A 14,101-nucleotide genomic window follows, 5' to 3' on the forward strand; every position below is an offset into this window, starting at 1 on the left:
AGGACCCATCACCACCCCCAACCTCAGAGCAGAGCCCACCTGCCAGGGAAATCATACACACCCGGGGGGCCGTCTGGGAGGTAGAGCTGGGTTTCAGTGCTCTGTGGGGAGCGGTGGTCAGTCTTATGGGGGGAGAGTTTGCAGAGACACCAGTCCTGGAAGGTTAGAGAGAGGACTGATGGGACTGTGGGGAGAAGAGGTGGCTTAAGAAAGGAGGTTGTGGGCTTCCCTGGTGGTGCAGTGGATAAGAATCCACCTGCCAATGCAGGGGATGCAAGTTCGATCCCTAGTCTGGGAAGACACCACATGCTAAGGAGTAACTAAGCCTGTGTGCCACAACTACTGAGCCTGTGTGCCACAACTACTGAAGCCTGCAGGCCTAGAGCCTGTGCTCCACAAGAGAAGCCACCGCAATGAGAAGCCCATGCACCGCAACGAAAAGTAGCCCCCGCTCGCCAAAACTAGAGAAAGCCTGCGCATAGCAATGAAGACCCAACACAGCCAAAAATAAATAAATAAAAGAAGAAAAAGGAGGTTGTGACCAAGCTGAAATGGAGAGCCCCCCCACCCCTTTACAGGAAGAGACCTGCCCTTACCCCTAGTATCCATCCCAGCCCACGGTTTGCCTCTGTCCCCTGTGTCTGGGCAGTTTTGGAACTGAAAGTATTCATTTCAGTAAGCTCTTTAAGCTTCCCATGGAGGCGGCAAGGACTAACAAAGACAGAGGTGACATTGTTTATAAAAAGGGGTTTACCTTGCGTGGGGTGCTGAAGAGTAATGGCTTGCCTAAGGTTGCCAGATCGAGCAAATAAAAATACAGGACTCCTGTTACCAAAGGCAAGTTGGTGTGCTCGACACACAATGAGGCCAAACAAACCAAAAAGCTGGAAGAGCCAAGAAAGGTTTGTTGCAGGGCCAAGCAAGGGGGACAGGTGGCTTGTGCTCAGAACCCGACGAAGTCCCTGATGGTTTTCAGGGAGAAGTATTTATAGGCAAAATTTGGGGGTGGGGCTGCAGGGTGTGGCGTTCTTCAGATTGGTTGCTGACGAGGTAACAGGGTGGTTTTCCAGGAATCTTGCGCTCAGCCTGAAGTTACCATCGTCCACCTGGGTGGGGGCCTTAGTCCCTGTAGAAGATCAAAGATTTTGTTATGTATATTCCTTGAGCAGGAACCGGGATCCTGCTTTAATAGCTGCACTATAGTTTCTTGATTGTTCCTCCTTTGTTTCTGCATTCCCTTACTTCCCTGATTAGCAACTGTTTAAATCTGTTCCCTGGAACTCAGGGAAATCTAGGAGGCTGAAGCCTTTATCCTGCAAATAAGGAACAAAGAGTGAGGGTGGGGGGCAGATCACAGAAAGGCTTTTGTGCCCAGGACGGCCCCACAGGGTCCTGCTCGGTTACAATAATACTAAGACATTATTTACCCTTTTCATTATGTTATCATTTGACTGATCACTGAAAAGAATGGTGGGTAAAACTGTTAATGCCTTAGCACAAATTAAGGCAGTGGCACGTGAAGGGATCAGGATATGCCACCCCAAAGTATACCATTTTGGTATAAGGGTTATTGTGACCTGAAGGCAATTGAGAATCAACAGATGCAGGAAGAGTTCTTTATCCTCGCTTTATCTACCTAAAAGTAGGGCATTGATTTCCCTTTGCGGAGGTGTTTCCCTCAGTACCAGGAAGAGAGGAGAGACTCATCACTGGAGATGAAGAGTGAACACAAAGATGAGTCTATGTAGACAGACCTTACTAGAATAACCCTTATCTTCCATCAGTTCCTTCATATATTTCCTAGCCACTTTCCCATGGTTTACTATTCCCCAAAGCCCAAACCCCCTTTCCTTTGTTAGAATGATATATAAGCCCTCAACCCTAATAACTTCTTTGAGGTTCAGTTCTTTTCTGTAAACTCCCATACATGTAAATATTAATAAAAATTGTATGCTTTTCTCCTGTAAATCTGTCTTTTGTTTGTTTAATCCACAGGCCCCCAGATTCTGAACCTAAGAGGGTAGAGGAAAAGTTTTTCCTCCCCACCACACCAAACTATACTGGTAGTCATTGTAGGCTTCATTGCTGTGTATTTGTCACATGAATGCCCTTGATGGAGCAGTAAAAAATATTAATTTTATTAAATCTCAATCTGTGAGTAGTACATGTCTGTCTTTTTAATATTCTGTGTGAGAAAGGGGAATGTATGCATGAAGCACTTCAACATCCAAAGTATGTTGGTTGTCTCAAGGAAACGCACTCGTGTGATTCTTTGAGTTGCCAGCCAAACTAGCTGTTTTCATGGAATACCATTTTTACTTGAAAAAAAGAGTGACAAACACTGATGATTCAGACTCTGATAATTTGACAGACATTTTCTTGAAAATGAATGTAGTGAACCTGTCACTTCATGGAAAAGGATGGACACTATTTGTTGCTTACAGTAAAATTTGAACTTTCAAGCAAAAGTTAGAATTTTGGAAAACTTGTATTCATCACTGTGAGCTTCACAGCTTCCTACTGCGATACTGAAACCAAGCAGGACCCTGTGGGGGCACCTGGGCATGGAAGTCTTTCAAACAGTTGCTAATCAGGGAAGGGAGGGGATGAAGAGACAAGGGAGGATCAGCCAAGAAACAGTAGTGCAGCCTTGGGGCAGGGTCCTGTTTCTGCTTCAAGGGTTATACATAACCATGTTTTTGAGTGCTTTTTTTTTTTATCATTTAAAGCTACATTTAACTCTTGTACAACCATCTTTGTATTTTTGGATTATTTTCTTTCTATTTTTTGTTTTTTGAATTTTATTTAATTTATTTTTTTATACAGCAGGTTCTTATTAGTTATCCATTTTATATATATTAGTGTATATATGTCAATCCCAATCTCCCAATTCATCACACCACCACCCTACCTCTTTGAGCTCTTTACAGAACTAAAACCCCGAACAAATGGAAAATGTTAGCATTCTTCATTCTGGAGAAGATCATAGTTTAATAACCTTGAGAACTTCATCAAGAGACTACTTGAGGCCAGATTAAAGGAACCAGAGAAGCTCATTAGAAGGAGACCACCTGAGGCCAGATTAAATGAGTGCAGACCCTGAACACAGCCTAATCCTTATCAGCAACCTGCCCTTGAACCATTGCTATAAAACTCCTCACCAAATCCTCCTAGGCTGGGACACACAGTTTTGAGGGACACAAGCCTGCTGTGTCCCCCTTTGCCTGGCAAAGCAATGAAGTTATCCTTTTCTACATCACCCAAATCTCTGTCTCCAAGATTCGATTCAGCACAGAGGCCGAGTTTTTGGCATCAAAACTGGGATATAATAAGAAATATGTATTTGGTTTTCCTCCATTTATTTGCACAGAGCTCCTATAACCCTTGGAAGTTCCAGAGTCATAGGGGTGAGAGAAGGTCTTTTGTTATTCATCATAAGCCCCTTTCAACCACACCTGAATTTATGCTAATGAGATGACTTCCGAAGGATGTTGGGCTGGTTGCCAGAGGAACTAATCCTAAGATTAGAGGGGATTGTGAAACCATGCAACTCAGATTGGGACTTGAACCCACGTGCTTGGACTTGAAGCAAGCCAAAACCCAGATTGGGACTTGAACTCACGTTCTTTTTCTTTTTTTGGCTGCACCACGCAGGATGTGGGATCTTAGCTCCCTGACCATGGATTGAACCTGCACCTCCTGCATTGGAAGCATGGATTCTCAACCACTGGACCACTACGGAAGTCTCGAACCCACCTTCTTTTAACTGAGATCACACACCTAGTCTCAGGACTTAATGAAGCTCAGGTTCTTGATGTCTCACCACAGAAAGAATTCAGTGAGAGACAAAGTGATAGGTAAGAAGTGGATTTAGAGAGAAACACACTCCACAGACAGAGTGTGGGCCATCTCAGAAGACGAGAGCAGCGCTAGGGTATGGGGTTGTCAGTTTTTATAGGGTGGGTAATTTCATAGGCTAATGAGTGGGAGGAGTATTCCAGTTATTTTGGGGAAAAGGTGGGGATTTCCAGAAATTGGGCCACCACCCACTTTTTGATCTTTGGTGGTCAGGGAGACTAGAGAGGAGTGGGGCTCCTAGCAATACTCCTGAGGCTGGCCTGGCCTCACTCCTCGCTCTGATTGAATCTGCAGGGCTGGGCACTTCCTGCTCTTTCCCACCAGGAGCCTGGAGGACGAGGGGGAAGATGGGAGGGCTGAGGCCACTTGTTGCCCACTGCCTTTGATCAGCCTGTGGTCCCTTCCCCCTCCCAGGGCACTCCTCTCAGGGGTTGGGGTGACCAGAGACTTGCTGCACCCAAGTTACCGTTAGCCTCTAGGGCCAAGATGACTCTACTAAGTAGAGCTCACCCCACTCTCTCCAAGGAAGCTCTTGGCTCCAAGAAACAGAGACTTCACCTGTGTTTGCTTCCCTTCCTCAGGCTGTTTTGCCCTGATCCCTGGTGGCCGCTGAGGCTGCAGCTCTGAGTTGAATGTCCTGACCTAGAATGCCTTGGCTGCTCCAATGACTTAAGAGCCATATGTGAGTCCTGGCTCTCACCTTGAGCAAGTTACTCTACCTCCCTGGGCCTCAATTTTTCCAGCTGTATAATAGGGAGGGTAGTATCAACTCCTGGCTGGCCTCAGAACTGTCATGGTGCTGGTGGGTGTGTCACTTAGCTTATGCTAATGTATTACAATGAGCACATAATGAGGCTCAAGTTCCACTGGAAGTCAAATCTTCCACCATCTTGGATCTAGTTAGTTCTAACCAGTTTTTGTCATGTCCTGTGGCTATGTCATTCTTTTAAAGGTTGTGCCCCGCCCCCTTCCCTCCTGTTTCAGTTGGATCTTTTGGTCCATCTCTTACCTCTGGGGAGGAGAGCAGGACTTGAGGCTGACTTAATCATCAATGGTCAGTGATGTAATAAATCTTGCCCCTGTAATGAAGCCTTCATAAAAACCCTTAACCAAAGGGATTTGGAGAGCTTCTGGGTTGGTAAAAATATCCATGTGCTGGGAGATGGTGCACCCCAACTCCATGTGGATGGAACTCCTGCACTCAGGATCCTTCCAGATCTTGCTTTATGTACATCTTTATCTGGCTTTTCATCTCTGTCCTTTATTTTATCCTTTATAACAAACCGGTAAATTTAAGTGTTTCCTTGAGTTCTGTGAGCCATTATAGCAAATTATCTAAAAGGGGGTTGTGGGAACCCCAGGCTTATTAACTGATTAGTTGTCAGTACAAGTGACAACTTGGGACTTGTGGCTGGCATCTGAAGTGGTGGCGGTCTGTGGGACTGAGCCCTTAACCTGGGGGTCTGCTGTAAGTCCAAGTAGTTAGTGTCAGTAGTTAGTGTCAGTTGGTGTCTAGAAAACTGGTTGACGTAGAAAAAAAAAATCCATACATTGGGTATCATAAGTGCTGTGAAAAACAGCAGTTTTTTCTTTTACTGGTACTTACAGACTTTTCTGATGAGATTAGTAGTGATAGTAACAAATGTGATTTTTCAATATTGTATAATTAAATGTGTCAAAATTTGGAAGATCTGTATAACTCAATCAGTATTTTCCAAATGACAAACGTATAATGTTACAAAGTCATGCACATATAAAAGATTCATTCAAAGTGCAAGACAGGACAATAGATTTTAAGGTAACAGAGTATGAAAAATGTTCTTGCTATGGTTTCAGATTTACATTGCAACTAACCTTTAAGAAAATGCCACTTGTGGAATTTTGATGTGCTATCAGAAAAGAATATCCACAAAAGGCTATTAGAAGTTTCCTCCTTTTTCTAGCTATATATCTTTGTGACACTGAGTTTTCTTCACTTACTTCAACCAAAAAAATGCATTGCAATAGAGTGAATGCAGAAGCAGATATGAGAATCAAGCTGTTTTCTATTAAGCCAGGGATTAAAGAGGCTCTCAAAAAATGCAAAACAAAGCCATTCTTCTCACTAAATTTTTTTGTTTTGGAAAAACTAGTTTCTTTTCATAAAAATATGTTCTTTACATTAATATATAATTGGTTTATTATAGTTATTTTTAAATGAATTAATATATAAATATTTAAAATTTTTCTTAGTCTTAATTTCTAATAGCCCTCATTAATAAAAGTGCTTTGGGGTCCTCAATAATTTTGAGTATAAAAGGGTCCAAAATTAAAAAGTCTTAGAACCGCTGCAAAACAGAGTGAATGTCTTCATCTCACTCCTGAATCTCAGCCTACTGTTTGCTTCTCTCCAAAGACCACTGCTGTGGACAATGTCTTACCTATCCTTCCCTACATTCTCTGTCTTTATACCCAAAAGGTACTCACTATTCTGCACCTGGATCTTCTCAGTAGCAAAATAATGGACCACAGGAACTAGTCTATATCAGTATATATACAGTAACTATGTTCTTTTTTTTTTTTTTGCGGTACGCGGGCCTCTCACTGTTGTGGCCTCTCCCGTTGCAGAGCACAGGCTCCGGACGCCCAGGCCCAGCGGCCATGGCTCACGGGCCCAGCCGCTCCGCGGCATGTGGGATCCTCCCGGACCAGGGCACGAACCTGTGTCCCCTGCATCAGCAGACGGACTCTCAACCACTGCGCCACCAGGGAAGCCCGCTATGTTCTTTTTAATGGCTGCATTATATGCCTATTATAAGAATGTAATGTAATCAATTAAACCGTTCCTCTGTTGCTGAACATTTCGGATTGTTTCTAATTTTTATTTTATTTTATTTTTTAAATAATTAAAACAGTGATTCAATGAACATCCTTAGAAAAGTTTTAAACAGGGAAGTGATACGATCAGATTCACCTGTTTAAAAAATCATGCAAACTGCTGAAATCTGAAGTAGACTGGTGGATTGTATCAATGACAATTTCCAGGGTGTAGTTATTATTACTATTACAAGATATCATCATTGGTGAAAGCTGGGGGATGGGAACCAAACGAAGGGAATCTCTCTATTATTTCTTATAACTGCATGTGACTACAATTATTACAAAATAAAAAGTTTAATTTAAAAAGAACCCTGACACCCGTTAGGATGGATGCTATCAAAAACAAACAAACAGCGCTTCCCTGGTGGCGCAGTGGTTGAGAGTCCGCCTGCCGATGCAGGGGACATGGGTTCGTGCCCCGGTACGGGAAGATCCCACATGCCGCGGAGTGGCTAGGCCTGTGAGCCATGGCCGCTGAGTCTGTGCATCTGGAGCCTGTGCTCCGCAACGGGAGAGGCCACAACAGTGAGAGGCCCGCGTACCACAAAACAAACAAACAAACAACAAAACAAAACAGAAAATAACAAGTGTTGGTGAGGATGCAAAGAAATTGGAACTTTTGTGCACTGCTTGTAGGAATGTAAAATGGTACAGCCATGGTGGGAAACAGTATAGAAATTACTCAAAAAATTAAAAATAGAATTACCATATTCCCCTTCTGGGTATGTACTAAAAAGAATTTAAAGCAGGGTCTCAAAGAGATATTTGTATGTCCATGTTCATAGCAGCATTATTTAAAATAGCTAAAACATGGAAGCAATTCAAGTGTCCATCAACAGGTGAATGGATAAGCAAAATGTGGTATATATATCCAAAGGAATGTTACTCAGCCTTAAAAAAGAAGGAAATTCTGACATATCCTACAACTTGGATGAACTATGCTAAGTGAAATAGGCCAGTCACAAAAAGTCACATACTATGTGATTCCACTTATATGAGGTTTCTAGAGTAGTCAAATTAATAGAAACAGAAAAAATTGTGGTTGCCAGGGACTGGGTGGGGGTAGGAAACGGGGAGTTGTTGTTTAATGGGTTTTGCAAGCTGAAATTTTGGAGACTGGTAGCACAACAACGTAAATACACTTAACACTACTGAGCTGTATACTTGGAAATGGTTAAGTTGGTCAGTTTTATGTTATGTGTTTTTTACCACAATTAGGAAAACAAAACTGGAGGAGGACTACTGAGAAAACAACTCTGGCTGCAGCAAGGTTTGGAACGGCCAGACAGGAGGCAGGCAGGGCTCCTAGCAGAATGTTCCTATTGTCTAATGCTAGGGCTTGAACCAAGCAAGTGGCATGGAGCTGAAGCGGCTGTGATAATCGAATTATTGGTCCAAATCTTTGCTCCCTGTAAAAGAATTCTCCATCCATACCCTTGTCATAGTGGGCAGAGAATACTTTCCCACCTTTTGACTTTGTGTTTGGCTATGTGACTTGCTTTGGCCATTAGGAAGTTTGTGAATCTGACGAGAGAAGCTTTGAAATATCCTTGCTCACAGGACACGCCCTCTTGTGCTGCAGTAATCTGTCATGATAAAAACATTCCCCGGACAACCGCTGCTCCTTCAGTCTGGGTCCTGGAATGAGTGTCCAGGAACAGACCATATGCCCTGGGTAGCCACTGGTCCAAGGAGAATGAGAGACATGTAGAGCACACCTGAACTCAACCTGGTTTGGAGCCTGAAGCTAGATGATTCAAGGTACAGCTGACTCACAGACCCATGAGCATGACAATGTGTGGTTATTATTTTAAGCTTCTGAGTGGTTTTTGTTTTGTTTTGTTTTTGGTATAGCACAAGTAATCATTTTATAATGGCACTTTAGGTACACCTTGAACTTTATACAGTGTTGTATGTCAATTATATCTCAATAAAGCTAGAAAAAAAATAATGGCATTTAGCAGGCTTTTATAAACTCAACCATCATTTTGCTGACAGCAAAGCTTACCATCAAGCAACATTCAACCCCCAAACACAGAAGACATTCCGAAGGCAGTCAGGAGAGTGCTGACATGGTTCAAGTTCATGTACAGACTGCTAGTGAAAGCACAGAGTAAAGAATCCCAGGAGATCATTTCACAGATGGGAGTATAGAAGACTAAGACCTTAGCTATAGTTCATACCAGGGTGTTGGTATAATTGCTGTAGGAAAATACAATCAATATCTCTTAGCATAATCTTTCTGGAGTGACTTGAGTCTGGGAATTGAAATGAATATATTCTTACTGGTTGGGATTATTTGGTTAAGATGCTATTTGGAATAAACATTATCCTGTGATAATGAATCACTGGTCCTTGCAGGATGGAAGGGGCCCAGAATAGTTAACTTGCCCCCAGGTTAACTTGCCACCAAGGAGGCAACTGGTCTTCTGGAGAAATGGTATTAAATGGGGGACTGGTGTTCATCTCTGTTGCTGGCAGTTGGGATACTCGTTAGCAACAGTAGCTAAGTCAGCCTTGGTTAGTGGGAACCCACACTGTTTGTTGGGTTCATGCATGGCCTCCATCCCTCTGACTGTGGCTACTTCCTTCATGTGTCCATTGTGACAGCACCAGAGTGACCAATGACTGAAGCTGGCTGATGTCAGATGGCCAAGTCTTCTTGGTGTCTAGTACCTTTTCCATGGTGAATAAGCTTCTGAGTTTTGGGGGGTCATTTATTACACAGCCACATTTTAGCTCTTAACAGACTAATATAGAGGCATTAAAAACTTATTATGGAAAATTTCGGACATATACAAAAGTAGGGGAAATAGTATGATGAACCTCTGGGTACCTGTGTGTCATATGGCCAATCTTGTTTCACCTATACCCTTGCCCACTCCTCCCTCAACTCCTGGATTATCTTGAAGCAAGCTCAAGAGATCATATTATTTCATCTGTAAATATTTCAGTATGTAGCTCCAAAAGATAAGGAATTAAAATAAGACAATACATTATACAAAAAATCATTAATAATTCATTAACAGAAACAGCAATCCAGTCAGCGTTTATATTTCTTTGATTATCTTACAATTTTCTTCTCTTTCATTTTCTTTTTTATTTTTATTTTATTTTTAAAATTAATTAATTAATTTAGTTATTTATGGCTGTGTTGGGTCTTCGTTGCTGCGCGCGGGCTTTCTCTAGTTGCAGCGAGCAGGGGCTACTCTTCGTTTTGGTGTGCGGGCTTCTCACTGCAGTGGCTTCTCTTGCTGCAGAGCACGGGCTCTAGGTGCATGGGCTTCAATAGTTGTGGCACACTGGCTTAGTAGTTGCGGCTTGTGGGCTTAGTTGCTCCGCGGCATGTGGGATCTTCCTGGACAAGGGCTCGAACCCATGTCTCCTGCATTGGCAGGCAGACTCCTAACCACTGTGCCACCAGGGAAGTCCCTTGTTACACTGTTTTGTGAAAGAAATTGGATCATTCATCATTGTAGTTTGCCACAGTCTGGACTTGGCTGATTTCATCCCTGTGGTACCATTTAGTATGTTCTTTTGTCTTCTGTATTTTCTGTAAATTGAGCAAATTCAGATTCAACATTTTTTTTTTTTTAAGGACTGCTTCTTAGGTGGTGATGTGTGCTTCCATCAGGAGCACCTAATCCCTGGTTGGCTCTCTTTTTGTGACATTTGCAGCCATTGATGTTCATTGCCTGGATTCATGAGGGGCTGTGATATTTTCACCACATCATTTATTCTTCTTTTATTAGCAGGCATACTTCTACAAAGTGACACTTCCCCTCATAGATTATTTACTTACCCTGAGAGAGAGATCATATATAAAAGACAGGCTAAATATTTGATGCTTTCCTTTTATTTACCGGTTGCCTAGCAGCCTCCTAAAGGGACAAATGAGTTACTTTTAAAAATGCATATGAATCAGTGGATTTAAACATGTTTGATGGGTGTCAATCAGTCTATTGCAGTTATTATTCTTACTGATGCTCAAGTAATCCTTCCTTTGGCTAGTGGAAGTGTATTCAGGTTGGCTCCTGTGTTTTGTTTTGTTTTGTTTTAGGCCGGGCCGTGTGGCATGCAGGATCTTAGCTCCTGAACCAGCGGTCGAACCTGTTTCCCCTGCATTGGGAGCTGGAGCCCTAACCACTGGCCCGCCAAGGAAATCCCAGCTCCTATGTTCTTTTGACACAATCCTGGTAGTGTTTCACAGATCCTTATGACATGACAAGATGTGAGTTATCTACTTTTCAGAAGCACTCTTGCATCGGCAGTGCTCGATGACTGATTGCATGTCAGTGGCAGCGGGAGGCAGACTCACTCCTACTTTTGTTTGTTTGCTTGTGTTGGCTGCACCACACAGTTTGCGGGATCTTAGTTCCCTGACCAGGGATTGAACCCAGGCCCATGGCAGTGAAAGCACAGAGTCCTAACCACTGGACCGCCAGGGAGTTCCCTCACTCCCAGTTTTATGACTTGCAAAGCTATGTGGACAGTGATGTCACTGCTTGAGAAGAAGGAGCAGGTTTGGGGTCAAGGTCGAGGCTGAGACACCTGGGGCAGAGGCATGCCCTGTGGCTCTGCAGCTCTGCTTTCTACCCTTCCATCTCATCCTGTTTTAGTCACACATTTATCAACCCATCCTTGATAAAATGCCAGGTCTGTGGGGGCCATGAGAGAAGTGATTCTTGCCCCTGAGAGCTCCAGGTCCAGATGCAGAGACAAGCTTCTTTCTCCTGAAATAACAAGGGCTGGGGGCGGGAGACCAGATTGGTCAGAGAAGACTCAGAGGGCACTGTGGGGAGGACAGACATCTCCGGCCATCCCTCAGGGCCTTGGGGACTTGAGTACTACAGCCCTAGCACACAGGAAGGGCAATGGCCATCACTGCAGACGCCATGGGGTGGCTGAAGACAATGGTACTCCAAGGTCCCAGCCAGCTGCAATCATCCACATGGCCCATGGCACAAGTCAGCACTGCCAGGCAGGGCAGCCACGAGGGGTCACTTTCCTCCCCTGGTGTCTGGGCATGAGAAAGCACTGGTCTTCTCCAAACATGGCTTGGGCTCCAAAGAGGGATGTGTGTCTTGTTGTTGCTGTGTGCTCAGCTTGGTTATATAACCCTCCCAGCCGCTGACATATACACACACTTGTGCATTCACTCGTGGTACACAAAGCACATGAGTTCAAATTAATAAACTTGCCTCACATGTACAGTGACGCACAGCCACCGACTGCCACATACACATACAGAGGAAGTGCAGAAGAGGAGAGCTGGCCCTGTTCAGAGGGTGAGAAGACTGTGTTTGAATCTGGCTCCTTCACTAGGCCCCTGGTCTGTGGACCTCAGCTTACTGATCTGTAAAACAAGATGCTGGCCTTAATGTCCCTGCCCCCGAGGTCCTTGCTCATGCTGACAATCTGGTTCTATGGTTTTCAATGTACATATGCATTCCTAGGAACTCTGGGGACCTCCCGACCAAGCCAGAGGATTACCCCAGAGATGCTCTAATTTCCCTAGAATATTTAAGTGTGCTGTCCCCCCATCACAAAGGCACATTTTAGCCAGAAGGAGCCCTACACCTTCTGACTGCCCAAGCCCTCAGGCTGAACCTTGCTTTTTCCCTGAGTACATCAACCCGAGGAGAGTGAAATGCTCACCAGGTGGGCCCCCAGCTGGGTTGGAGGGGCAGCTGGCTCTAGCTCTGTACCTGCTCCCTGGGCCTGGATTCCCCCCACCCACTTCCTCAGAGCTCCAGCAGTGACAGTAACCAGTCTGTAAGGTTAGCGGGGGAGGGGGTGGGGGGGGCGGGTCACTATTTGCCTATGGAATTGGGATTTGCCAGCCTTAGAAGGCCTATGGGGCCCTGGTAGGTTTCCTGGGTGGATAGGAAAGCTCTGTGTGTGCCTCCTGGCTCCCTCAAGCTCAGTTTGCTCACTCCCAGGCAGCTGCCAAGGGACCCTGAAGCTTAAGGGATCCTCTAGGTTGAATGTAGGTTTTCGGAGAAGTCCTGTGGGGAGAAGGGAAGGCTTTTCCACAGAAAGGCAAACTATGTAGTGAAATTGGGGAAGCTCTGAACTAAATCAACAACTTATACACAATGTGCCTTTGGGCAACCTCTAGGCCTCAGTTTACTCATCTATAAAATGGGAACCAAAGTGACTATCCTAGTACTGTCTGAAGGATTCACTGAGAAACTGCCTATAAAGCACTCAGCATGGTGTCTGGCACATAGTAAGTGTTCAAAATCTAGTAGCTGTTGTTATTATTATTATTGACTGAACTGTCTTTCAAAAAAGGGCACAAAGGTAGGTTCTGGGAACTCCAGAAAGGGGTACTTGATTTCCATATTCAACAAACTTTGAAAGGAATATTAAAGTACATTATAAGCATTTTGAAAATAATGACTTTTACTTCTGTATCTGGCAATATGCAGACAAATTGAGTAGTGAAATCCCTCTCTAAAAATGCTGAATATCGAAAATGTGCATGTTAAAGCATAGATGAACTAGTGTTAAGTAAGAGAAACAGGCTGAAGCCAGAATAACAAGAGAGCATGATCCTAGCAGGGTAAGCCTAAACTAGAGCAGGTGCTCCCCGAGGGACTGGGCTGTAGATAGACCTCCTGGGCACCACATCAGTACTTCTGACCCCCACTCTGATTCTAGCCACTGCAGAGGTGACCATTTTCATGTGGACCTCGACCAGCCTCATGTAGGTGTCACCTCATCTTGGGCACTTGTGATCTACCTCTCATTCCTGTTTGAGACTATTTGACTCTGCAGGGTAGGATGACCTTGGGAATCTCTTGGACCTTCATACATGTGCAACCCCTAAGTTCAGAGGACTTAATATCTGTAGGGCCATTCTTGATCAGTGGGGGACAGGAGCAAATAATAAATGCTTCTCCCTTTAGTCTCCATGTCACAAGGCTCCTCAGAAGATCCTGTGAGAATCAAGAACATATCAGAGGTCCCCTTGATAAGGCGATCTTGTACTGGCTTTTGTTTCTTTGTTTCACTTTTCCCAACCCTCACTCCTGTTCCCTAGGGTCAAATTAACTGCATGCAAGTTTTGTCTGAAGCTCTGCCTTAGGAGAAACAAAACAGCAGGAAAGAGAAAGAAAAGGTCTTAAGTCTGGGCCTGGGAAGGAGGTTATCAAAGACCCCTCCCCTCCCCCCAATTTGGGACTTCTCAAAAGTCAATGCTCTAGGGGAGAAACAGGGGGGTAAATACCAACTCACCCACAGAAGACTTTCCCATATTCGCTTAGCTCTGGGTGGAGCAGGAACACAGGGGATTAAAAAAAAGTCCACTAGGATTCCTGATATAAAACAACATTCATGGGCTTCCCTGGTGGCGCAGTGGTTGAGAGTCCGCCTGCCG

The 14,101-nt window shown here is 44.2% G+C and overlaps 1 protein-coding gene across 2 annotated transcripts in view; it reads right to left on the bottom strand.

Moving 5' to 3' along the window:
- Window positions 1-606: 606 nt before the first annotated feature.
- The window catches only part of PPCDC (phosphopantothenoylcysteine decarboxylase), a 96,648-nt gene continuing 83,153 nt past the window's right edge, over window positions 607-14,101 (bottom strand). Inside the window, exon 8 of one of the 2 annotated variants that reach the window (XR_002645504.3) lies at window positions 607-1,126. The gene's annotated coding sequence lies outside the window, so the exon portion shown is untranslated. The remainder of the gene's footprint in view (window positions 1,127-14,101) is intronic. The other variant, XR_016392038.1, reaches the window with a different exon arrangement.

Source organism: Delphinapterus leucas, chromosome 2 (assembly GCF_059928025.1).
Source record: "Delphinapterus leucas isolate spDelLeu-1000000601 "Yukka" chromosome 2, BTC_Dleu_Yukka2, whole genome shotgun sequence".
Lineage (NCBI taxonomy): Eukaryota > Metazoa > Chordata > Mammalia > Artiodactyla > Monodontidae > Delphinapterus > Delphinapterus leucas.